General features: G+C 49.8%; 1 pseudogene; it reads right to left on the bottom strand.

Annotated features, from left to right (window-relative positions):
- Positions 1–23,739, bottom strand: part of LOC131560146 (zinc finger protein 420-like) — a 255,280-nt pseudogene that overhangs the window by 81,562 nt on the left and 149,979 nt on the right.

Below are 23,739 nucleotides of genomic sequence, written 5' to 3'. Positions count from 1 at the left end.
AGAGGAAAGGGTAAACAGGGATGGGCTGTTTTCAGGGCAGGGAACAGGGGTGGGCAAGAGGAAGAAGTTTGTACCAGGAAGAGTAAAGAAAGAAAAGGTGAAGCCAAGGAAATGCTCAGGGCAGTTTGGTGCTGGCTGCCAGGCAGCCCTGGCTCTGAGCAACAGCGTCTGCAGTGGGACAGGAAAGTCCCAGCTGATGGGAACAAACTTTCTGGCTGAGTGCAGAGGCCAGGACAAAGCTGAGTGTTTTCCCTGGTGCCTTCCAGCCCTCGCTGGCCCCCAGGGGCTGATGACATTTGTGCTCCCTCAGGTTCATGTCCCCACACCAACAGTATGTGGTGCTCCCCCTGCTCTGTGCAATGCAAACAGGGGCTGCTGAGCCAGTGCTGCCGTGTCTGTGCCTGCAAGGATGGGGCACCTGTGTGAGCTGTGGAGAGGCCAGGGCTGCAGAGGGGGGATGTTGTTGGCAGCTCCATGAGGACGCTCTGGGACCCTGCCCTGGGCTGTGCAGCGCACTGGGGATGGATCAGCCCCTGCTCTGCTGCTCCTTCCCATCTGCCCCAGGGCCCTTGCAGAGCACCAGCTGTGTCTGTCCTCAGCTGCCATGGCAACCCTGGGACAAAGCAGTGCCAGGTCTGTTCCGGGTACAGTTGCAGCGATACTCGTTGGTGCCACCGGGTGCCATGGCAGCAGAAATGGGACCCATTCCTTGGTTTGGTGCCATGGCAACCACTGCCCGGAGCCGTTGTGATGGTTGTGGCCATGGAAAGCTGCCCTGGCCCCTTGCTCAGGGCTGGTGTCAGTGCCCAGAGCCAGAGGGGATCCCTTGCTGGGGGCTGTGCCATGGCCACCTGCCCTGTGCCACGCTGGCCGCTCTGGCACCAGGAACCAGCAGCCACCGGCACTGCCAGGGCCAAAGGCCAGGTCAGCCAGACAGAAAGGGACGGGGCTGGGCACTGTTTCCATGGCAACCGGCACTGGGGGGACACCTGGGTCACCTGGCCTGGCAGTTGCCATGGAAACCCCCGGCAGGGACTGAGGGCACAGCCCCTGGCACTGAGACACTGCTGGGCCGGGTGCTGAGCACAGGGCTGAGCACGCAGAGATGGTTTTGTTCTTGCTGAGCTGCAGCACAGCCAAGGCCTGTCCTGCCCCTCGTCCAGCCACGCTGGGGAGGGGCTGGGGCTGCGGGGGAGCTGGGCAGGGACACAGCCAGGACAGGGGACCCCACCTGACCCTGGGCATACCCCAGACCAGATGACATCATGCTCAGGGTGTAAAGGGGGAAAACAGGGAGGAAGGGGGGAATTTTGGAGGGAGGGCTTTTGCCTTCTCAGGGAACACTTAGGCAAGAGGGGGCCCTGTTTCACCAGTGGGCAGGGTCACTACCAAAGACACAGACACCAACTTAAGGAATTGTGTCATTTATATCATGCACAGCTGCAAGGATTTACAAAAGGATAAGCTCTGCAAAGCGCATCGCCATTAGCAAAGGATTACAAAAGAAGCTCAGCAGTCCATCATAACCCATCATTACATTTTTATGACCAATCCCTTGGTGAAACACTAGAGGTGTTTGTGGCTGACAAACATTCTGGCTGGCTATCAAGGTACACCTTACAGACATCAGCACTGTACATCAGACATCAGTACTTTAGTGACACCATTCTTCATTCTTTTTTCTCAATCTCATTCAAATTAGGAACAAGAATTCTGTTGTCCACGGAGCTGGCACCTTTTTAATTCCAGAATAATGCCCCCAGGCCCTTTGCTGTTCAGCATTACCATGCTGTCTGTGGCTAACAAGGCTTGGGGGGCCCTTTCCCCTCTGGCTGGAAGGGGCTGGGTCCCAGTCCCTGAGGGGCACCCAGACTCCTGGATGGAATTCCTGTGCAAGTCCCTCAGTGTCACAGCAGCCTTCACATGGAGCCACGTGGATAAGAGCGTGTTCCAAAGGGGCCCTTGGGCAAACAGGGAGATTTGGTCTGGCAGGATGTGCAAAACAATATCCTGTCAGATCTACTTGTTCTCACACAGAATCCTTGGCTGCAGGGACACATTCCCATTGTTCCTGCCCAGGTTTCAGGACTCAGAGTTGTCTTTCCCAGGAGCTGCTCCTTCAGCTGCCTCGAAAGGGCCTTTTGGCCTCCGGACCCACACTCTGGCTCCATTATTAGGGCTGCTGGATCCAAACCCTTTATCTCCACAAACAGTGGTGACTGGAGGTGGATCTCCTTTTTTCACAATCATTCTTAAAATTGCAAGATCAATAATTGTACTACCCTGTCATGGGGTTGAATAATCCAATCCTGGTCACTATTGTTTAACAGAATTACTGTAATTTCTCCTGGATATTCTGCATCAATTCCTCCTGCCATGACAGGAATACTTTGCAAGGCCAAGCTCCAAGGGAGCAGTTACCAAAGCAAAGTGTCCTGGAGGAATCTGAATTCCTGTTTCAGGATTGATAGCTCTCATTGGCTTTGAGTTTATCCTAATGAATTCCAATGCATGAAGGCCCAGCCCTGCAGCCTCTGGGCTGGCCCTGCCAGGGGCCAGCCCAGCCAGAACAATTTCCCAGGCAGCCCAAGTCTCACTGCCCATGGCTGGATTTGCAAATCGGGGGCAGCTGTGCAGAGCCTGGGGGTTTCTATTTCCCCAGTGGGCCATTGTTAAGGGCATGGAGCATCTGGGAGATGGGTTCTCCATGGACAAAGGTTCCCATCTCCTCATTTTTTCAACTGCTCTTTTAACAACCCCTTCACCCGTTCAACCAATCCTGCAGCTTGTGGATAGTGTGGTACATGAAAAACCCTGCAGGCAAAATCACTGTATTTTTCACAGGAACAGACAAAGCACTCTGCATCACAGTAGCAGCATACCCTGTAAAAATAGCCAATTTCCTCCCTTCCTCCCTTTTTCATTGTATACAACCTCACAAAGTTGACCACTGACATTAGGGTCCTGGCCAATCCTGTTCTGTAGGGTATTTAGTGTTACACCCCTGAGCAGCCAAAGATACCAAAGTAGTACTGTCAGCATTATTTCACATTATAATTATTTTATATGTAGATAGCAATATAGAAATATTTATATATATGTATATATATAAAGGTCTTATTATCCTATAAATATATATATAGTTATTTATTATATTGATATTTCACTTGCACAAGTGCATCTGAGCTCAAGATTAAAACCTTCTTCTGTTGCTCCATGTGGGAGCATTCCAATAATCATTGTTCCTTCTGAAGGTGCTGTTTCCTGTGTACTCTCAACAAATTCATTTTTGTCTGCCCAAAGCCTCAAGGCCTTTTCCTTTTCCATATGCAATTTTTGGATGCATTTGAAGCCATCCAGGGGTGCAGCTTCTTTTACCCAACTGCCCCACTGCTCCCACAGGGCTCCAACCTCAGCCCACTCAAGATCCAGGGAACTCCAGGGAAGGGCTTCCCAGCTGGGAATTTCTGATGGGACCGATTCCTCACATTTACACTAAACAAGTGACATTTTATTGGGATCTGGCCAGACTGTGACAGTTTTGTTATGCCAGTGGGCAGGGTCAGCACCAAAGACACAGACTCCAACTGAACGAATCAGTGTCATTTCCTGCAGTTGAAAGCAGCAAAGAATCACAAAAGGAGCAGCTCAGCAATGCATCCAACCATCCCCACCAAAGATTGCAGCAGTGATTAAGAAAGATCCAGCAGCATTTACCCTCAGCCTTTACCATCCCCCAGATCCACACAGCAGCTGGGGAAGCTGTCACAGCCAAGGGCTGCAGAGCCACTCCTGGGCACTGGGAATTCCTGCAGGTGCCTCCAGCCCCAGGTGAGGCTCCAACCCCGCTGGGAGAGGGCCCAGCTCTGACAGTGCTGAATGAACAAACTGACAGCACTGCTAGTGTGGCAACATCTGCTTTCATCCTCCTCTTGGGTCCCTCCCAAAGCCTGGCCAGGGCTCAAGGAGGAACCAAGGGAGCTGACTTTGATCCTTCAGCCCCAAACAAGGCCAGATGTCAGATTTCATGGCCTTGTCTGGCTTCTAAATACACAAAGGTCAAGACATGTTTCACTAATGAGTGGCTACATCTATCACAGTGCTAATGGCCATGCACATTTCATCAGGGAGTAGATACAAAGATAACCTTTGCTTGGAAGGTTCATCCAGAGGCCATCTTTGGCTCAGGGCCTGCTGTCCAGGCCTCACTCAGGGCTGGTGTCCAGGCCTTGGCACTTCAGGGACGTGCTTTAGTGCTGGGCTTGGCTCTGCTGGGTGAGTGGCTGCACTGGGTGAGCTCAGAGGGCTTTTCCAACAGAAAGCATTCTGTGATTCCATGATTCTATCTACTGCATTCAGCTGGGGCTATTTTAGCAGCATTCCTTTTCTCCAGAAGTTCCCTCTTGCCCAGGTCCTATGGCCTGAGGCTTCAGCTCCTTCAGCTCCTGGTGCTGAGCTGCTCATGCTGAACGAGACGGCTCGGAGAGAAGAACACAGTCCATGCAATTCCTTCTGGGACACGGAGAGGGGAGGCTGTGCAAACAGGAGCATTGTTTGCTGTGGCCTCCTCTCTGCCCTTCTCGCTATTCAGTGCTTTGAACCAGCCAAGAGCTTTCTCCAAGAGTGCAATGGAGCAGCTGTTCCTGCTCCCGGGCCTGGCTCTCTCCAGTCTCTGCCCTTGCCTGCTTCTGTCCCTCTTGCTGTGCCCTCTGTTCCCCCAGGGCTCGCTGGCTGCTGCCCAGGACTGTGGCACTGGCACAGATCCAGGGCTCCAGAGCCTCCTTTCTGTGCCCTTGCAGCTGCCTGGGCACAGTAGCCTTTTCCATCTGGAAGCTCCCCATGGACAGGGAGTGCCCAGCTCCATTCCCTGCACAGCCTCCAGGAGCCCAGGGCTGCCATCTCCAGTCCTTGCTGGCACTGGGGGCTCCCAGGTGCCTCAGGCTGCTGTGACACTGCTGCACACGGAAAGGAAGAGGGGCAGGGGCTGTGCTCAATGTCAGCTCCATGTGCTGCTGCTGCTGCTGTGGGGTCATTTGTGCAGCCCTGAGTCAGGGATCAGATCCTGCCAGTCTCTTCCAGCCCTGGCTGCTCAGAGTTTGGGCCTGGGAGCCTCAGGTGGCCAAAGGCAGCTGCTGCTGGTCCCTCTGTGTGCCCGTGTTCAGCAGTGCTGCTCCATCAGTCTGTGCCCAGCAACGGGGAAAAGCCTCAGCAGCCCTGCAGTGCCAGGAGCTGCCAGGCTCTCCCTGAGCAGCTCAGCCAGCAGGTAGGGAGCTGCTCCCCACGGGAACCAGGAGCAAAGGACATTCCTTTGATATGTTATGTTTGTCCAATTATCCCATCATTAACAAAACCAAACAGTATTAAAAGTAGTGACAATTTTTATTAAATAGTTAAGAAAATATACAAACAAGGGATAATTTGGTTCAAATAATAGCGCATAAGCAAAAACAACCGCTGGGTATGAAGGGCAGGGTTCTGGGACCCTTGCCACTTCACGTACAAGCTTGCCAAGTAAAAGTCACCCCTTATATGCCATTTGTCAATGCCATCTCCTCCTATTTTTGGTTCGTCACTTTTTTTGTCTCCGCCTTCATTACCACCTTTACCACGCATGCGCCACCACTTGGTTTGGTGGTCGCACAAGTCTTTGGGGGATCGTCACTGATGAAGGCTCTGTAGTCTTCTTCGTTGTCCTTTAATTCACCTTTGGGTTACACATGCGCACCAAGCCAGTACAATGTAAGCCAAGACTAATGTATCAGTGCATCTACATATCAAAGCTATAAGTCCCTTAAAATTAACATTTTCTTGAACCCAACCAGGTCATTTTTAGCAACTGTATCTTCAGCTTCTTTCCTGTGGTCCTTGAGAACATCTGCTGGGGAAGTGGGGGGTAGGTGGAGCCCCTCCTTTCCCTCTCTTCTTTGGCATTACAACTTTTAACTATTAACTGTTTTATTATTCTCAAATATTAATTACTGTATCAATACTGATTACTGTTTCAATTTCTATCAGCACGAATCATACCAATTTATCACAAATCCCCCATTTTTCTTTTTGATCATTATGATTCGTACTGTATTTAAAAAGCTGTACTTTGATATCTTTTATATTTTTCAGAATTTTGGTTTTCCCATTGTCTCTTTTCAGCTTCAAACTTTTCTATTACTGCTTCTAGTCTTTCACATTGTCTTTCAAGTTTAGTTAGCATTTTTTGGTCTATTTCAATCTTTTTAAGTCCTTGTTCTTTAACAGGTGTTAATTTAGCTTTTAATACCATAATAGATCTTGGTTTTCCTTTTTCTGCTGATTCTGAATCTAGAGACATTGTTGAAATCTGCATCCCCTGAATCACTGAATGAATTAACCTGATAAAACACAAAATCATATATGGCAGAAACAGAAATCCCAGAATTGAGCATAACAACATAAACTCTAACTTTTCCCCCCAAACATTTCCAAAAAGGTTACTCCACCAATCTGCTTTCAAGATTGAATTCCACTTCTCTACCGGAACGTGAGCCACCCTTTTAATTTCTTCTACAAATTCTGTGATAGTTTCCCCATAATCATCAATTTCTATACAGCGTTCAAATTCATTAAATCTCCCACAAACTCCTCCTTCTTCTGCTAACAGATAGTCTAGGGCTATCCTGTTTTGATACACAAATGCTTGCATTTGTGTATATTGCCTGGCCAACATTTTTAAGGCACTGGAGGTGTGATTTGACACCACCTCCACTACTGCTTGAAGCCTTATTAATCGATTCAACAGATAAACTGGGGTCCTATATCCCCATGACCCATCCTGAGCCCATATTGCTGGGTCATATTTTGCTATAATTTGTTTTGCAAGCCATTTGTCCTCCTCCCATTTTTGATTCCCTCCTGCTGTTGGAAAGTTTGAATTAAAATCTCTTTTATTCCACTGCAGGGTTTCATACAGTGGAGTTCCTAGCACATTGCTCCTAGACCTCAGTAGAACAAAGAAGGAGGGTTGTATTTTTCCCAAAGTACAGGTTCCTCCCCATTTTTGAGGCAACTCACTGTATACTCGTTCACAAATTCAATATATCCCATCTGGGGCTTTCCATTTCTTATCAGTTTTCTCTGGTTCTTCCCAATAAGACCTCAGGCTGTCGATGGATTGGTAGGAGTTAGCTCCAGGACTTCTGTACCAGCATAAATTAATCTGTTCATCCCATTCACAGCTTCTTTCTTTTATTGGTCCCCAATATCCAACGGGGTTTTCAGGTCGCCAAATTTTTAAACGATTATCCATATTAACCACCAATGTGGATTTACAAGGAGTATGCCCTACTATTTTATTAAATTTCTTTCCTTTTCAAATTATACAAATAATTCCAATTACTTCATGGCTTAAAATCCATCCTTCAGGTCTGTTCAATGTTCCAGAAATTTGCGTGTGGTTTCACTTTAAAAATTGCTCTGGAGCTAAGCTCTCACCTTTCCACGGCCATCTTTCAGCCATTTTTTAGACCTCCACAAGTCCAACATATGGATAGTCCCAATTCCGTTGCAATCTCTTGCATCAATCCCACAAACAGGTTCTTATTTGAAGCTGGCAAATCCCAATCTTTGTAGTACTGTTTTAGTTGTTTATATAATTCAGCCAATTTTATTGGCTCTTTTTCCTGTTCTTTCCTCTATTCCCCTTTATTTCTTTTTCTTCTTTTATTTCTTTAAATTTTTCTTTTAGTACCCGATTTCCCATGCCAATAGTTGGATCCTTTCCATTATCATCTCTTTCAAAACAAACAAATCTTTCATATTGAGGGCAAATTTGATCACCATGGGGGTAAGGAGCTCGCCCATTATATCCCAAATTTTTTCCTACCCAATGCATTTTTCTTTCCTTAATACAAACCTCTATAAAACTGCTGCGATTGTAGCAGGCAGAACTAACATACGGGTGTGTCACAAACACAGATTCCATCTTGTCCTTAATCCACACAGCGTGATTGCAATAGTTACAAATGTTGAAACTGCTGGGACTTGGTTTTTGCTCTGATTTTTTTTCATTGCCGAAACTCTGTTCAGTGTGGCCTTCTGGCTTTGGCCAGCCGCCAAGGGTACCAGAATGATCACAGTGAAAATAATCCTCAGGAAATCTGCCTTTCTACCTTTCTCAAGGCCCCTTGGGTTGCAACCAAGGGCCGAGATGCCAGTCTTCTCGGTAGCAAAGGTAATATCCTGGGATCTAGTCACCGGTACTTTTAGTTTCCTCGGTACCCATAGCCCCACAGAGTTTGCTTGTCTCCTTTTAAATGCCATTTCCCAGTTCTAGCTGGTTAAAAGAAATAATTATAACGAAAAATAATTTAAATAAAAAGAACAGGGAAAAAGATGAAGCCGGAATACCATAAACCTGTATTTTCCAAAATTCCAGGGATGTTCCAACCACAATAAGATTTTTCTAATTTATTTTCTGCTTCAAGGGCGGGGAGTTCCTTAAGTCGCCGCCTCCAACAGGCACACTCACAGCACCAATATGCCCCTGCAATGTGCCTATTATGTGATATATAAACTTCTTCTTCACAACAACTATCAATTTTAAGACACTGGTCTATAATATTATGAGTTGCTCGTTCTCTTATTTGTGCTATAGCCAATATAGCAAGAACCAATTGATCTAAGTTCCCTATTAATCCAATTGCTGCTGGAAGGGTGCCATTTCTCAGTCTCAAAGGTATCCCAAAAAAATCACTAGCAATGTGTTGTATAATTAGCTGACTAAATACATAACCATAGCAAAGCAAGCAAATCAATTGTCTTTTTTTTTTTCCCTCTTAGTTTCTCTCCACCATGAGTTAAAGCAAAGTTTGCAAACAATACACAACCATGGATGACACCCTAAACCATGTTTACCGCACTCCCAACATTTTATTTGTTTCTGAGCTTTTTAACAACAGGTGTTATCAATCTCAGTTTCTGGAATTGCAATTTTGTAATCAGTTCTAATAAAGTTGCTGTTGGGTGACCCTGGAGGAGATCTTCGATCTTTTTAGGCTGTTCTCACCGATTCAGAAAGTCCTTTATTCTTTTTCCACCGGCGTTCTTCTGCCTACAAGCTCAAGGGAATTGCAGTCCACAGCCACTCCAGGATGCCTAGTTCCTTCTTAATAAATCAGGGTTAATATAAATCATGTTCCAACAATATTTTAGCTACTGTTTGAACTGTAGCCCAAGCTGCTGAAAATGCTTTAACTCACTGAGTTAATTGATCTATTATAACTAACAAATATTTCCACCGACCCACTTTAAGCAATTCTATAAAATCAACCTGGATATTTTCAAATAGCCGGTAGGCTTTTTGCATCCTCCAAAGGGAGGGCTTTTAATACCTTCTTATTTACCTTTTAACAGGTAAGACACCCCTGGGTAATTTATTTTCCAATTTCAAATATCCCTATACACCCATAAAATTTTAAAAAGTGATCACAAAAGGCTCTTGTTTCCCAGTGTGTCTGTCTATACAAGTTATCAAAAATCTAATGTGCCACTCGTTTTTGGCATCTTAATCCTGCCATCAGGAAAAACTCACTTTCCCTCCTTAAATGTTGCTCCTAATTTCCTTATAGCTGCCAATTCTGCTAGCGGAAGGGAAAGTGTCTCCTGCTGAATTTCTATTTTTTTTTTTTTTTAATAAGGTCATGATTTTAGTATCTCCCCTTTTTGAGGTCGCTCTTTTTGCTTCTTCATCAGCCAAATTATTTCTCTGACTCTAATAACCCTCCCTCTCTAGTGTTCCTTTATATGAACTACTGCTATTTTCTTTGAGCCTTTTAAAGCTTCAAGTATCTGAATTATCAATCCCCCGTGTATTAACCCTTTCCTTTGAGTGTTTATAAGTCCCCTTTCCTTCCAAATTTTTCTAAAAGTACGTACTACACTAAAAGCACATTTGGAGTCTGTATAAATAGTCCCTTCTTGCCTTTTTAGTATTAATAATGCACAGAGTAATGCATAAAATTCACAGGCTTGTGCTGACCAGGAGGGACTAAGGGGACCAGACTCCTTTACCCTAAACTTTTTCCTACTTCACCTGAATGCCAACCCGTGTCATTAATTTCTAGATTATCTTCTTCAGTTAAAGAATAAATTTTAAGTTTTCCTTCACAGGGTATTATCTGTAAATTTAAGGCTATTATTAGATCTCTGCCTAACAAATTATTCTCGGCCTCTGGTATCAACAATAAATCATTTACTCCAAATTTGTCATTCGTTTCAACTTTTACTCCTTTTATTACAGGAACAGGGAAAGCTTCTCCTGTAATTCCGATTGCTAAAACTCGCTCACAACTTATCTCACATCCCTGGGGTAATTTTGTCACTGTCGACCGAGAAACTCCTGTATTTACTAAAAATACAAATTCTTCGCTCTGAGGACCTACTCTTAGCTTTATTATCAAGGCCTTTTCTGGGTTTAATTCGGTCCTCTTCATTAACCAAAACTCTTGCCCTCTCTGATTCTCCTGAGAAGTTTTCTCATCTTGCTGTTTCTTTCTGCAATTTTTTTGCAGGTGCCCCTTTTTATGACAATAAAAACAGGTGGGTCCTGCACCCTTCAAAGTGGGGCAAGAATTTTTTAAGTGTCTTTTCTTGTGGCAGGAAAAATGCACAGGTCTTGTGTTCCTAAAAATAGATCCTGAAATCCGCTGCTTGTTTTTCCCTGAAGATTTTTCTGCATTCAAAGCTGCCTGCATTTCTTGAACTGCTGCAACCAAAATTCTGGCATCTGCTTTCTGTTTTTTCTTATTGCTCGTTACAAACACCATTTGTGCTTCTCTCAGTAACTCTTGAAGTCCCCTGTCCTGCCAATCCTCTAATTTTTCCACCTTTTTCCTAATGTCATTGCAAAATCCGGTCACAAACTGAATTTTTAACAGAACCTGCCCTACTACAGTATTAACATCTATACCTGAATATAATTGCAAGTCTCTTTTTAATCTTTTTAACCATTCTGCCGGCGACTCATATTTTTCTTGATTCTCACTCAAAATTTTTCCAATATTATGTCCTTTAGGCACTGCCCTCTGAATTTCTTGATTTTCTTCCCTTCGGGATTCCCATTCATCCCAAAACCGTATTAACATTCCCAGTGGGCTGTCCTGAGGAACACCCCCCCCCTGAAAACCCCCATCACGGTTCCCAGATACCTCAAACCACTGCAAATTCTTCCTACAATCCGCAGCCCCTGGGTCAAAGAACTTACCCTTTCCCTGACCCATTTCTGGGGGCAACAAACTAAGAAATCCCCAGTACCAGGAGGGTCTTAGTTTCCCACACTCACGTCATGGCTCAAATTCCTCACCTACTACTCTGTCACACTGCCTTTTCAACCTACTTGTTCCACTCCTATGTCTCCCTCTGCAATCTACTTGTTTCACTCCTCTCTCCCTCTTAATCTATTAGCCCCGTCCTCTCACCATCTCACCACATACAAAATTGCCTGCTACCAACACCTCCAAGGAAATTGAACCTCTTCATTCACTCTCTCAGTCTCCCTACTGAGTCAATCCCTCCTGCCCAAGGACCTTCCCACAGGACCAGGGATCCCCTCCTTCCCCCTGGGTCAAACCCTCCCGGGGTCCCCACTCATTCACTTTTCTTTCGCTTCCCTCCTTTTCCGGCCGGTCTCCTCGCGGAGAACGCGAAAACATGGTACTGGGAGGTCCCACTCACTTCGGGGGTCCAGGACTGCCCAGTCCCCGTCTCAGACACTCCACACACACTCATACACACATACAGCCGCCCCCCATCCCAAAACCCTGTGATACTCACAGCCTCCTTTTCTCACGAGGGTCTTTGTGCACAAAGCAGTTTTCTATGGGTACTCTCTCTCCTACAAGCCGGCACTCTGATGGGAGCCTCTCCTGCGCGCTTCCAACAACTAATTTGCTTATGCGTTATTGCAAAAAGAACTCTCTTTTCCCAAGGGAGAGTGGTCTAGCCTTAGGACCACTTAAAAATCTGGTGGGGAGCTCCTTCCCAGAAGCTATCCACCTCCCCTGAGTTAAAAGAGTTCCCGGGTATCGGCACCAAAATTGTTATGTTTGTCCAATTATCCCATCATTAACAAAACCAAACAGTATTAAAAGTAGTGACAATTTTTATTAAATAGTTAAGAAAATATATAAACAAGGGATAATTTGGTTCAAATAATAGCGCATAAGCAAAAACAACCGCTGGGTATGAAGGGCAGGGTTCTGGGACCCTTGCCACTTCACGTACAAGCTTGCCAAGTAAAAGTCACCCCTTATATGCCATTTGTCAATGCCATCTCCTCCTATTTTTGGTTCGTCACTTTTTTTGTCTCTTCCTTCATTACCACCTTTACCACGCATGCGCCACCACTTGGTTTGGTGGTCGCACAAGTCTTTGGGGGATCGTCACTGATGAAGGCTCTGTAGTCTTCTTCGTTGTCCTTTAATTCACCTTTGGGTTACACATGCGCACCAAGCCAGTACAATGTAAGCCAAGACTAATGTATCAGTGCATCTACATATCAAAGCTATAAGTCCCTTATAATTAACATTTTCTTGGACCCAACCAGGTCATTTTTAGCAACTGTATCTTCAGCTTCTTTCCTGTGGTCCTTGAGAACATCTGCTGGGGAAGGGGGGGGGTAGGTGGAGCCCCTCCTTTCCCTCTCTTCTTTGGCATTACAACTTTTAACTATTAACTGTTTTATTATTCTCAAATATTAATTACTGTATCAATACTGATTACTGTTTCAATTTCTATCAGCATGAATCATACCTATTTATCACAGATAGGACAGGTTTTCTGTTAAATAAAAAGAAAGGAAAAGACATTATAAAAACACATAAACAATGTGATAGATAGAAACAAAACCCATGTGCGTAAAGAAAAATAGTGCATAATTTTGGATAAAGAGATAACTGAGCTTTCTTAAAAAGAGAACTCAGATATTAGTTTGTAAATGTGGCAAGGGCATGGATCCATCTTACCAGACTCAATAACCTTTTTAAAAAAGATTTTGGGGTTTGTTTCCAATACTGTAATTTTGAATTGTGGTGAAATTGGTGTGAAGGAAGAAGAAATTGCTTTTTGCTCTGCCAGCTCCAAGCAGGACTGGGAATGGAAGTTTCTGTCAAACCCCAAATCCTTTAGAAGATGACCTTCCTTCTCACCCTGCAAATGAGCTGCACATTCCCTTTGAAACTGTCAGGGATTTCTTAGAGACACCAAAGTCCCACTGATAGCTTTTTGCTCTGGTTTGGAAGTGCAGAAGGGCAATTCTCCATACACCAGGTCCAGACTGCACTGCCTCAGGAGCACGGCCCACTCGCCAGCTTTGGCCCACTTGTGGCACTGCTAGAGGAGGAAGAAAGTGCAATTGCACAATTCCAGCCAATAAAGAAGCAAGAATGGGACAGACTAAACACCCTGTGCAGATCCAGGCGTTCAGCTGGGACTGTGGAGAGTTTGGGTCCTTGCCAATTGGATGTGTGTCCCCAGCTGCAATCTCTGGGCCTGCAGCAGAGTCTCACTCACCTGCCAAAGCAGAAAGCTCAGGCGCTGTGCTTGCAACGGGCTCGTCTGATGCAAAGCTGTCAGAGCAATGTGAGGGCAGAGCCAGCCCAGCTGGGCCCAGGGCTGAGCCCAGCAGAGCCCTGGCAGAGCCCAGAGCAGCCTCAGCACCTGCAGAGCCCGGCTGCAAGGAGAGAAAGCAGAAACCGCCCGTCAGCTGAGGGCTCCTGTGCCCTTGTGCCAAGGCCTGCGGTGCCCAGGCCATGCTGGCTGTGCCCAGAGCTGTGCCCAGAGCTGCCCATCCCTGCTGCCTTTGGCACAGAGCAGGAGGGCAGGACATGTGCCCAGCCTGCAGCCAGCCACGGCACATCCAGCCCTCAGCAGCTGCCCAGAGCCAAAAAGCAGCTGGGCAGCCAACTCAAGAATTCATTGCATCTGCCGCAGCAAAGGGGGAACCTTTGGTGCCCGGCCAGGTCATGCCATGCCCAGATCTGGGACCATCCCCCTGCCTGTGGACTCACCTGCAAATTTGGCCTGGAGCCTGGCTTTGAAGAAGGTGCCAGAATCCAAGTCCATCATCTTCAGCTGGCCAGGCCAAGGAAGAGATTGTCATCCTTGAGGTTGTCCTTGGTGTCTCCAGCACCACCCCATTTGGAACAGCTTCTCCAGGGGCTCCTTCTCCTTCCCTGGGGTCAGACCAGGCTGTCAGGGCTCTGCCCAGGGCCCCAGCCATCCATGAACCATACAAACAAAACCAGGGGGATGGTGGCCACCAGTGCTTGTCACACCGGGTCTCCAGCTCAGCTCCAGCCCAAGAGCTGCATGTTCCCTTCTGCTGACCCCTGTTCAGAGCTACAGGCAGGACAAAACCAGCCTGGTTTGCTTTGCCACTGATTGCCAAGAGATGCATGGAGCTGGTACCTGCCAGGTCCCTGGATCCAACTGTGCACGTGGATTTCTTCAGTCTTCTAGGGCAGGGAAACACCCTTCACCCAAGGATGACAGAAAAGCTCTTCTAAGGATGGCCTGTCCGAGGGTTGCATGGACAAACACCTCTTAATAACATCTTGGCACTCTGGGGAGAGAAACCAGAAATCACCAGTCAGTTGGAGAAGTTTCCCTCCTGTTCCCATGCCCAGGTCATGCTGGGTGTGACCAGAGCTGGGCCTAAACTTCCCCATGGATGCTCTGTTTGGAGGAGAGCAGGAGAGCAGGACATGTGCCACCTCCTCAGCAGCTGCCAGAGTGGGATGCCCATGAGCCCGCTGCTGTCTCCCAGCACTGGTATTCCCTCGTGCCCAGAGATGAGGATCCACCTCGAGAGAGCCATCGTGGGAAAAAGATTCGCCCCTGGATGATCTCCTGGCCCCTCCTGAACGGGTGCTTCCCCATGACCAGGTGGCACAGCAGGAGGCCCAGGGACCAGATCGTGGCTGCCTCGCCGTGGTAGCGTTGGTGCTAGATCCACTCTGGTGGGCTGTAGGACAGGGTTCCTGTGGAACACAGACACAGCTCAGCAGGGGGCTGCTGCTGCTTCCAGAGCCCGGCCCCAGCATCCCTGGGCATGTGGGGGCTGCCCCAGAGGCACACGGGGTGAGCGCTGCCCTCTCACCAGCACTTGGGACTTGTGCACAAACTCGCGGCTGGAAAAGAAGCCACTGGACTGGAAGAGGGCAGCACAATCCCTGGGAAAGCCCAACCATGACACACAAAGGAAAAACCCACCCAGTAGTGGAGAAAACCCACTCTCCTCCTCACCTGCATGGCCCCCAAAAATGTTAATAAGCCAAGGTGAACAAGGAGAGCGGAGCAGTCCAGCCCTTTCTTGCCTGCACACCAAACCATCTGGGGAATGGGGTCAGACCCCCCTCTCTGCTGCCCCCATGGGGGTTTGTGTCAGGCTGGCTGCCCCAGCTCCAGCCCCAGCCCAGGGCACAGTGGGTGCTGAAGGCTGTCAGCAGGGCTGGGAGCTGGCCACCCTCACACCCCACCCAAATCAACTCGGCTCTAGCATTAATTCCATCCTGGCTGCAACAGAGGGAAGCCCCAGTGCTGCACCCAGGCTGGGCCACGAGATGCCCAGGAGCACCCCCTGCGAGGGCTCACCTGCAAATTGGGTGTAGGCTGTGTCTTGGAGGAAGGCGCCACAGCCAAAGTCGATCAGTTTCAGCTGCCCGCTGGCCAGGTCGAGCAGGACATTCTCGGGCTTAATGTCCCGGTGCAGGACCCCGCAGCTGGTGCAGTGCTGCACGGCCTCCAGCACCTGGCGGAACAGCCCCCGCGCCTCCTCCTCCGGCAGGAACCCCCGCTCTGCCAGGAAACCCGAGAGCTCCTGGCACCACTCCGGACGCTCCAGCACCAGCAGGAAGCTGTCGGGGAGCTCAAGCCACTCCAGGAGCTGAATGACACCGCCACAGCCACAGGACACTTAGCCAGCAGCACGATCTCCAGGGGTGCGCTGGTGCCGTCGGGCTGCGGGAGGAGCCCGATGCCGTCAGTGGGGCCGAGGCCGTGCCGGGGCTCTGGGAGCCCTCAGCCAGCCCGGGATGCTCTGCATGCCCCGCTCAACCCACGCCCGCTCTCCCCGCAGGGCTCACGGCGGCTCCCACCGTGCCGGGCCCCGTCTCCTCGCCGCCCGGCACGGCCCGGCTGCTGCCGCTGGCTCCGCTCACTCACCAGCTCGCCCCAGTGCCGGATGCGATCCCTCGGCACGCGTTTGATGGCCACCTGCGAGCGAGGGAGAGCAGTGGGGTGAGCTCGCCGCGCGTCCCGCCGCGCCCCGACCTTCTCCTCCTCCTCCCTCCTCCTCCGCCCCCTCCGCCTGCGTCCGCCGCCGGCCCCGCCGCTCACCGGGGTGCCGTCCGAGAGCCGCGTGGCTGCCAAGACGCTGCCAAAGCCGCCGCGTCCCAGCAGCGATCCCAGCCGGTACCGCTCCTGCAGGGCCTCCTGCGCCTTCCCTGTGGGTGGGACGCGGCTGTCAGCACTCGGCCCGGGTCCAGCAACGGCCCCCGAGTGCCCCTCACCCGCCCCGGGCCCGGCATCCCCACCCGCCCCGGGCCCCGGAGGCTCAGGGCTGGAGGCCGCGCTTCCGAGTGGCGGAGCTCGAGCCGGGGAAGCCGCAGCGGAAGCGGCGGGAGCGGCCGCACCGCGTGTGTACTCCACGGGCCCCGGGAGAAGCCGGGGCCGGGGTCGGGACTGGACCCTGCCTCGGGCCCGGGGCCGGGCTCGGGCCAGGCGGAGCCGAAGGGCGGCGATGCCGTCCCCGCACCAGGCACTGATGCCCGCCCAGCAGCGTCACTGCCAGTACAGCCAGAGCCGGGCGGAGGCGAGACCGCGGCGGGACGGCCGGGGCCGGGCACGGGGCAGCCCCGCCCGGGGCCGGGGGCATGGCCCGGCCCGGCAGGGGAGAGGGAGGCGGGGAGAGGAGAGGGAGGCCGGGCAAGGGACCGCGGGAGAAGGGTGCCCGACATCGGGAAAGGGAGAGAAAGAGAAATAAAGAGACAAAGAGAAAGAGAAAGAAAAATAGGGGAAAGCGTGTTTTAAATTATCTGTTTTGCTGCTCTCGCCGCTGCCGCCGCCGCCGCTGCAACTGAAGCACCGGGGCCGTTCGTCCCCGTGTCCGTTCCCCGTTCGCCCCACGAGCCCCACGTTCGAGCCCCGCGCGCCACGGGGACAGCCCCTCCGTCTGCCCAAACACGGGAACTTTGCAGCCTTGAGCACGGATGCAGAGCCCTGACTCCTGCACGCTGGCACAGCAATCCCCTCGCTCGCTGCTGGGCATTGTCCTTGCTGAGGGTCAAACACTGTCGGGGCACCTTCCCTTGGGGTAAGATTCCTACCTGACCCAAGCACTGCACTTACATCTCCAGTGTTGCTTTCCAGTAAAAACAGGGGAAGGAAAATGTGTGTGGCTCATGGTATTTTAGAGTGTCTAAAAATCCCTAAGTCAGCGATCCTAGAGGTGAGGTGCATCTGGAATTACTGGGATGCAACATAGAAAAGGGGAGCATAGAAATAAATAGAGAAAAACACCTTGGATTGTTTCTTTTATTTCACATCTGGAAAGCTGTTTCAGTTTTCCAGGAGTCTTCTCCTGTCTGGTCTTCCCAAAAATCTCTCATGGAGAACAAGGTTAAGCTTCTGTCACAAGATTTTCCATCAGGAAATTATGCCACTGGTGAAATTTTCATTGTGACTGTTTGTGCTGGCTTAGGGCTAATTTTGGGAGGAAACCTCCAAAAGGGGTCCGCCTAGAAAGCAAGTTCAAGCGGCCCCTCCCCCTACTAGTTCAGGAAAAGACTTCCCTTGAGAAAAGTGAAAAAAATCCCAGTTTTTTTAACGAGTAAAGTATTCACAAGCATGAAAAATGAATAATATTAAATAAAACCTCTGACAGTGCTGAAGAGATGGCAAATTCAGAAAGTCCTTTTTGTGGGTTGTAGTTGGCTCACTCGGTCTCTTCTAAGTCCCTCTGGTGCTGGAATGCAGCGTCCCAGAGGTCGGGGGGCCACAGGTGTGAGCTGCTGTCGGTGTTTGCATGGGTTTTCAGTCCAGAGCAGGTTTAAACAGTTCCAAGAAAAAGGAAAGTCACAGTCCAAAGAAACTTCTCTGCCTAAGCTAGCTAAAACCAAATTGCTAGACCTAGGCTGTGAAGGCACCGGGAAATTTCCAAATCTGGGCACTGGTGGTCCCAGCAAACACTAGATCTGGATGGTGCTAGAGTCAGAACCTGGAAATTTCCAAAATTTTAGATTTCTGTGCCAGTAAATCCCTGGACTTGGGCTGTGCCAGCACCAGGAAATTTCCAAATCTGGGTACTGGGGCAGCAAACACAAGATCTGGGAGGTGCCAGACCCAGTAGCAGGAAGTTGCTCACGCCCCCTCACAGCCCCAGACGCGGGGCGCCTCCCAGAGAAGGAGGGGTCGGGCCCTGCTTGTTCTCCCTTCATTTCATTCCCTTCATTACAGCGACAAGTAAAGAAAGGCTGAAATGGAGCCTTTCCCCAGTGTATCCCTCGGGGTTAACTGCGGGCTGAAGCTCTGTGCTGGCCCCGGCCCCAGCGCTACCATCCCTGCAGCCGCCAGGCCTTTGCTGTCCCCCCGTGTCCGTTCCCTGTCCCCGAGTCCTGCCCGGCTCTGGCAGCAGCAGCAGCCGCAGCGCAGGGGGCGCCGGCCCGGCCCAGCCGGGGCTCCCGGCCAGGAGCAGCAGCAGCGCCGGCCCCTTCCCGCCTGCTCCTGCCTCGGCTCCCAAGGGCTTTTTCCAGCTCAGTTCTGGAGCAGAGCAGCCAGCACCCGCACACAGCCCTGACTGCTCAGGGCCCGCCTGTGCTGCCCTGAGCCAGCCCTCAGAGGAAGAAAGGATCGGGTTCCAGAGCTGTTTACAGCACTGTTTTACTCACCCTGAGGTGGCAGCAGGAGGCTGCTGGTGCCTTTGCCTTGTGAATTGGGGATCATGGCTGCTCTTGGCCCTCTTCTGCTTGCCACCTGAATTTTATCCATGAAACTGCAAGTGCCGCTTTCAGTTGGTGCTACCCACGGTGCTTTCATGACAGTGAAGTCAGTATTTTTGTCTCAGGCATAAAGATCAACAGATACTGGAATGCTCACCAACCTCAAGCTCTAAGGTGAGGGGAATTAAAGCCTCACAGGCCACATTTGCACTGCTCATACACAGCCCTGTTGCTGGCACTGATGAAATAGAATAAGCTGACAGAGGCCATCACAAAAATTGCCTCTGCAGTGTGGAATTAAACTAAAAAATCCACCAGGAGAAACAGAAACCAGAACTTCTCGACTCGCTTCATGGCTCCTTCCCAGCAGCAGGAAACAGAGATGCCCAGAGGTGTTTTGCAGTGCTGCTGCCCCCAGTTTACAGCCAGGCTTGTATTCCCTAACAATTCCTGGTACCACCTCCTGTTTTCTTAGCCTGGAACAGTAACAATGAAAACCTCACCAATGGCACAACTCCCCAGTCCACCAGCAAAAGAAAGGACAAGTTGTCAAGTTCTCCAAACCTTTGTCCTGCTTTGCTGCAAGAGTTCTGCTGCAGGCACAGTGTGGAAAGCCAAGAGAAGCTGCAGTTGGTGGCACATCTTGTGACAGGAGCTCGACCTCATTCTCCACAAAATGTTTTTGAAAAGAGCAGACAGGATTACAGAGAAGATTCCTGGGAAACTGAATCAGCTTTCTAGAAGTGAAATGAAAATGGAAAGAAATAATGTGAAATGTTTTCCTCAATTTATTTCTGTGCTCCCCTTTTCCATCTTACACTACTTCTCCATGCCATTAATTCCAAATGCATCTCACCTCTAAGATCAATGACTTAGCGAGTTTTAGACACTCTAAAATACCATGAGCTGCACAGTTTGCATTCCCCTGTATTTGTTGGAAAGCAACGCTGGAGACACAAGTACAGCGCTTGGAAGCCTGCAGGCAAGGAATGTGCCCCGGCAGTGTGTGACCCTCAGCAGGGACAATGCTCAGCAATGCTGCAGGCAGGGAATGTGCCCCGGCAGTGTGTGACCCTCAGCAGGGACAATGCTCAGCAATCCTGCAGGCAGGGAATGTGCCCCAGCAGTGTGTGACCCTCAGCAGGGACAATGCTCAGCAATGCTGCAGGCAGGGAATGTGCCCCGGCAGTGTGTGACCCTCAGCAGGGACAATGCTCAGCAGCGTTGCTGTGCTCGGTCCCCATGGAACCATGCCAGGAGCAGCTGCTGAGCTCAGAAGCCATCGCAGCCCGCGCCCTGCTCCAGAGCCCCTTGGCAGGGTGGGCTCCTGCCCTGGCTCTGTGTGCCAGGAGCCGGCAGCGCTGGGTGCAGGGAGCCCGGGGAGGGCACAGAAACGCTGGGTGAGAAATGCTGGGGCACAGCGAGATGGGCGAGTGCAGCCGGCCAGGGCAGAGGAGCAGCACGCACGGGGCACAGCCTGCAGGACAGATGGCCAAGGGGAGAAAACAAAAAACTTCTCAGGAGGGTGGAGAACAAACTTTTAGTTACAAATTTAAGAGAATGAGGTACTTGGGAAATCTTAAACAGCATTGAATTACAGTAAATCACTTGACAAAGCACTGACATCACAAACTCTAACCTGTCCAACTTCAAGTTATGCAGATTTTGAGAAGAGGAAGTCAGGAGAAGAGAGAGAGGGAGAGAGAGATCCGCAGTCAGTCTTGGATCTCAGCTGCTGTGAGCTCTGGAGCCGTGGGACGTTTCAGTGTCACACCTGTGTCACAGCCTGACCTGCTCTGGTCCCTCTCTCAGGTGGGGTTTTTGGGGTGCCAGGGGCTTGGCAGCCACTTTGGGGCTGCACCAGAGGCTGCAGTGGCTGGGGTGGGGCAGTGACCGCCCCACCTATGCAGAACTCTCCCTGCCCCAAACACACACTGGAGATGTCTGGGGCTGTTCATCATTTCTCTGCTCTCCAGCACCAAGGCAACAGACTCTGGATACAGCTCTGAGATCATGCCCAAGGCAACCACCCCTGTCAATGGGGCTCCATGGAGCTGCTCTCAGGAACGCCCCCAAGAGCTGGGGAGTGCCCCAAAACTGCCTCAGAAATGTGAGATACCTCAAAATCTCTTCAGGAATGTAGATTATTAAAAAATTCACTCAGTAATGGGCTTCCCCTCCCTTCATCATCCCCAAACTTTGGCTGTCTCATTCCAGACCCCAACCCACCTCCCCATTCCCAACCTCAACACATCCCACCCCTCCTGGACATCATGGCCACCTTCCCAAGCCATATTTCCCCCATTTTCCACCTCCCAAACTCCATCCCACCCATCCTGCCCTGCCTAATGCCCATCTCAACCCTCCTGATTTGAAGCTCACTTTGCTCAATCCCCTTCCAACCCCATTCCACACCAAAGAGCTGTGGAATCGAGGAGTTTTGGGGTGGGATTGAGTAGTTTTCAGTGGCATTAAGATGACAGATTGAATCCTCTTCTCTCTTTCAGTGCCAGGAAAGGGAAACAAGTACACCAAATACCCCCAAAACCCCCAAATTCTCCCAGTTATCTCCCTGAATCCCAGATTCCCCTGAAACACAAGTAAAAAGTAAGGTTTTAGATGCCCTTGATGAATTTATTGATTTTTACCCCAATTTTCTCTGTTTTAAAGGGATGAAGATGAATCCAAAAATTAGGGCCAAAACAAAAGAATAACCAGCCCAGTGTCTTTCCAACATGGATCACAGGGAATGTGGATCGCCAGAGCTCTGACCAACATGGGTCCTCCCATGGGGGATGAAGCTGGAGCAGTGCATGAAGCTTCTCCTGCAGCTGGGGCACTCACAGGGCTGCCCTTACCGATGACTCTTTTGGTGTCAGGTAAAGAATGAGCGCTGTGAGAAGCTCTTCCCACACTGGGGACACTCGTAGGACCTCTCCCCGATGTGGATGCGCCGGTGTCTGATGAGGGTAAAGTTGTGCTTGAAGCCCTTCCCGCAGTCAGGACAGCAGAAGGACCTCTCCTCTGTGTGAATGCGCTGGTGCAGGAGGAGATCGGAGCTGGTCTGAAACCTCTTCTGACACTGGGGACACTCATGAGGCCTCTCCCCAGTGTGGATGCGTTGGTGGGTGACGAGGGCAGAGCTGCAGCTGAAGCCCTTCCCACATTCCCCACACTTGTAGGGCCATTCCCCGGTGTGGATCATCTGGTGGCTGATCAGGTCGGAGCTCCATCTGAAGCTCTTCCCACGCTCCAAGCTGTTGCAGAATGGCTCTCAAGTTCAAACTTCCTTTAGGTCCCTGTTCGGGCAGCCATTTGTTGCAGAACGAGGCCTTTGTCGGGGATGAGCCATTTGTCGGTGAGGGGAGACTCGGACACTCAATATGAGTGATAAGCAAGTTCCGTTTATTGAAGAGAGCATCAAACTTATACAGCACATAATGAGCTTATGAATATTCTGTAAGCCAAGTGATCTATTAGTTAAACTATACCATCAACTCTTCCTCATTCCTTTGGGCCTACATTCTCTATTTCCCACGTCTCTCTGTCCACTTGTTATCATACCCAGCTAGGCCTAAGGACACGCTATCTTGCAGGTGCAAAACTCAAACTAGCTGTGTTCGGTACTTTCTCAGCTCCTGGTTAGCTAACAAGCAAATGTCTACGTGACCTCTGTCATGTAGCCATTTCTCCACACTTACCAGTGAGCATTTTCAGTTCTGCCACCCATGTTTAGAGCAAGTTTTCTGTGACTCACTGCACCAGGTCAGTCCAAAGAAGAGCATTAGGAAGTATCCAGCTGTATTTTCTCTTCTTCCTTCTGTACATGCTGCTTTTTTGAGCACTCTGGCTTTCTGAGCTCCCTCACATGTCTTGATCCTTTTCTGGATAACCAGAGGGATATCAGGATTAAATCCTGTCTCAGCTCTGAGGTCTGGCTTTTGAAGAGCCCCAGTCATCCTCTCCTACTCATCTCATCCTGGTCTTGGTGGAAATATTATGCCTTCATGGGATTGTTATTCAGCTTTGGGGCATTCTGGCACTGCTGTTCAGTGAAAGATTTTGAGACTTTGAAAGGTTTCCTGGTGTGGCAATGAAAATCCTCAATCCTAATGCTTGATGTGGTGTGCAGTTGCCTGAGTTGTGAAGCCTCCTGAAAAACATTGTTCTTTTCTCTTTGACTTTTCCTTGACTGTTTTCATCAACAGATTAGGAGGTTTGGGGATATCTTTTCAAAGGGAATTTCAATTAATCTCCTGTCTGGCATTTCAAAGGGGAACAGTGGTTTGGTTTTTTTTAACCAGCACCTGCTTACCATCCAATTAGCTAACTGCCTTTAATTAACCATAATACATTCCAGGAGAGCAAAATAACAAGGGAACTGTCGACGGAAGGAGACCCAGACATCAATTTGATCATCACAGGCCCAATTTTATTGATCAGTACGGCGGGTTAAATACAGTTCATAATGAGCTTCATACATACTGCAAAAGTTGAGCTCAGGATTGGTCAGTTACATATCAGCACCTACGCCTACTTCTGCATTCCTATGGTTCTACTTTTGATACTTTTCACATATTCTCAGGATATATTCAGGAATAATCTCTACTCCCTCTCCTCATGTTGCAGCAAGGTCACTGCTGACCTTTCCTTTCAGCTTGCTGACTGCTGACTTTCTTCCTTCAGCTTAACCAGCGGCATTATGTCGGTATGGCCTTTCTCAGCTAACCAATTATTAATAATACTCTCCACATTTCCCCCGTTTTCTTCT

This window comes from Ammospiza caudacuta, chromosome 7, assembly GCF_027887145.1.
Source record: "Ammospiza caudacuta isolate bAmmCau1 chromosome 7, bAmmCau1.pri, whole genome shotgun sequence".
NCBI classification, from domain to species: domain Eukaryota; kingdom Metazoa; phylum Chordata; class Aves; order Passeriformes; family Passerellidae; genus Ammospiza; species Ammospiza caudacuta.
Note: the sequence above shows the minus strand (reverse complement) of the source record. Positions and strands in the feature narration are given on the sequence as shown.